Source organism: Cebus imitator, unplaced genomic scaffold (genome assembly GCF_001604975.1).
Source record: "Cebus imitator isolate Cc_AM_T3 unplaced genomic scaffold, Cebus_imitator-1.0 Scaffold1019, whole genome shotgun sequence".
Taxonomy (NCBI): Eukaryota; Metazoa; Chordata; class Mammalia; order Primates; family Cebidae; genus Cebus; species Cebus imitator.
In genome coordinates, this window is record NW_016108334.1 from 60,209 (window position 1) to 63,518 (window position 3,310).

The window sequence follows — 3,310 nt, forward strand, 5'->3', positions numbered from 1 at the left end:
AGAATACTTTCAAATTCATTTTATGAAGCCGATATTACCATAATACCATACCAGATAAAGACACATCAAAAAAAGAAAGAAAAAAACATAAGCCCATATCCCTGATGAACACTGATGCAAAAATCCTCAACAAAATACTAGCAAACCGAATTCAACAACACATTAAAAAGATCATTCATCATTCATGCTGATAAAGAACTTGGAGTCCCTACTGGTGGGGGATGGTACAGGTCTCCGTGGTGCTGCTGTACCAGGGGTAGTTCACCCCGTCTGAGTCACTGATGGCTTGGCTCTTGCCCTCGTGGAGGTCTGGGAGCTCCCAGCTGGACATGCCCTGCTCACCATACTGGTTGTAGAACTCCATGTGGCTGCATGCCTGGACCCAGCCAACCATCCAGGTCTCCTTCTTGGGGATGGGCAGCAGGATCACCTGGGCCGAGGCCTGAAAGTGGGGTGTCCGGTAGCGGAGCACCACGCTGGAGGACTCATCGATGCTGGTGGGGACAGGGTTGACCGAGGCTTTTACATCAATCACCATGATCCTTTCCCAGAAGACCCTGGCTTTGCCTCCGATGCTCTGAATACAGCCCATGGCACACAGGAGCACTCTGAACTCCAGGGAAGGCCAGCAGTCACAGAGAAAACCAGGCATTGAAAGGACGTAGGCTGCAGGACCCAGCACAGACGGCGCTGCTCTCCAGTCTCAACTCTCAAGACCGTTATCCATAGGCTAGAAAACTCACAGAGTAGAGGGGTTTGCATATATCACTACTGTGGCCTGTTTATAAATAAGGATTCTGCTGCATTTCAAGAGCCCTGGGCTCGCTCTTCTTCTCCTCACAGTGGACAAAAACCACCAATATTCCTTGGGTTAAAAAACAAAAGTTTGGAGTTTAATAAATAGTCATATCGCTCTAACATCCAGCCCTTCTCTGCCTCACACCCGGGACGGCTCGCAGACTCTCCCTGAAGTCTTCGGAGGAAGCAGACGGCCGTCGGCAAATCATAAAAAAGGAAGGCTCTGTCTCCAAGCGGTCGCGCCACCCTCGCTGCATAAGCTAGACTTCCTGCCCTCGGCCTTCCGCATGCGCTCCCGCCGGGCCCGCACCTGCACCCGCCGGGGCGGCCGAGTCAATTGCAGAGCAGTTTCAGTTCACCCAGCGGCGGGCCAGGCGCGCTAGTGGCGAGCGCCCACCCGCCGCTTCCGGGAGGCCAGCTCCGGGCTCTGGCCCTTCGCTGGTGCTGGGATGAGTGCAACGCAGGTCCCCGTCTGCGCCCACTCGAGGGTGCGGGCCAGACGCCCTGACGTGGGCGCACCACGTCCCCTTGCCGCTGTCGCCTCCGGCCGCAGCCGCCTGCCTCGCTGCAGCCGCCGAGGACCAGAGCAGTCTGATCCAGCAGGCGCTCCGTTCCCGGCCAGGGTCTCTCGGTCCTCAGAGGGCGTAGTGCCCCTGCCCCGCCGTGTCGGGCGCCTCTGCAGACCTTCTCTAGCTGCGAGCAGCCCTGAGTCCCCGCGAGTCGGGCGCGCTCGCTGCTGCTGCTGGGGAACTTTGGCGCGCATGCCCCCACCCAGGCAGCACCGCCGACTCACCTGCCCTGGGGCTGCCGCCCTCCAGACGCCCCTAACCCCCGCGTGGGCAGGCTCTCGGGGTGCCCCCACCCCCTCGCTCCCTTCCCCAGGCACTGTCCCTAGGCTCTGCTGGGGTTTGGGGCTGGCGTGGGCTCCCCCAGCCCCCACCCTCTGCCGGCCGGCCGGGGCTTCCGGGAGAAGCCGGGGGCGGAGGGCTGAGGCTCCGGGCTCTCCGACTCCCACCCCAGGCGCCTACTTTATTTTATGATCATGGTGAGCGCGCTGTAGCCGCTCAGCTCAGCCGCAGCGCCACAGCCGCCTTGTGCGCCCCGCTCTGCCTCGCTCTGCCTCGCTTTGTTGCAGCATCGGAAAGGCAACCGGGTCAAACTTTGCAGAAACTCGGCCCCTGTGCCTGCCCAGACCGGCTGTCAGCTAAACGCACGCAGGAACCGCCGCCCGCTCACCAGCCCTGCGGGGATGCAGGTCCGCAGGTGGCAGAGGCAGCTATGGTGGGCGGACATAGCCTCCTCCTCCCCCACCACCCGCCCGGCTTTCCACCCTAGCTCCCCGCACACAGCCTGCCCTCCCCCTGACAGCATTTACTCCAGCGTCACGTGGGCCATGCCCGTCAGCAAAAGCAACGTGGCCAAGCTCACCAACATCCACCGGGACCACAGCTTCACCAACTGGCTGGTGGCCACCAACACGTCCACCAATGACACGATCATCCTACAGATGCTGCACTGGCGCATGCAGCTCAGCATGGAGGTCAACCCTAATGGGCCCCTGGGCCAGCGAGTCAGGCTGTGGGAGCCCATCGCCCAGGACCAGCCCAAAATCCTGAGCAAGAATGAGCCCAGCGCCCTGATCAAGCCCAACACCAACGACGCTCAGGTCCTCATGTGGCGGCCCAAGTACGCGCAGCCGCTGGTGTTGATCCCACCCAAGCACTGGTGACAGCCAGGGCCACCTGCCAGGTTAGATGCAAATAATACCGCTGAAAACAAAACGCATACGTATTCTTCAGTCATTCAGCAAGATACAACCATTCTACCTTCTCCAGCGGTCGGGTCTCACCTTGCTGATGTCCCCAGGAAGGCCTCCCCAGCTCTCGGCACCTGCTTCCTTTCAGGGAGAGGGGAGACCTAAGCAGGACAGACAGACCACACGTGTGCCCTCAGGGTCACTTCTGGTCTCCTTTCCTCTCCTTTTTCTCAGTTTCAGTGGCTCTCTTGTCACGATTCCCTGAAACACTGCTTTTTCCGGTTTTTTAAAACCTCCTCTTTCGGGGATTCAGGGGCAGGAGGAGAAGGAGCTGATCAGGAGGGAAGCCCCAGCCCCGATCAAAGAGACAGAGCAGCACTGCTGCCGATTTGTGGAGCTGGCGGGCCTTACCCCCAGGTCCCCATCCCCCATCACGTGGCCTTATGTAGACTTGCTTTGCCAAACTTTTGCCTTAAGCTGAATTTCGAGGAAGAAAATCGTAAAAAAAAAAATCATTCATCATGACTGAATTAAATTTATTCCAGGGATGCAAGGATGATTCAACAAACACAAATTAAGGAATGTGACACATCATACAAACAGAATGAAAGACAAAAACTATATGATCATTTCAATTGATACTGAAAAAGCATTTCATAAAATTTAACATCCCTTCATGATTAATAAAACCTTCAGAAAACTGGCATAAAGGAACATACTTCAACACAATAAAAGCCAAATAAGACAGACCCACAG

The 3,310-nt window shown here is 57.2% G+C and overlaps 1 pseudogene; it reads right to left on the bottom strand.

The window, feature by feature from the left end:
• Positions 1-171: 171 nt before the first annotated feature.
• On the bottom strand, positions 172-703 carry LOC108298617 (annotated as a pseudogene).
• Between the last annotated feature and the right edge of the window lie 2,607 nt (positions 704-3,310).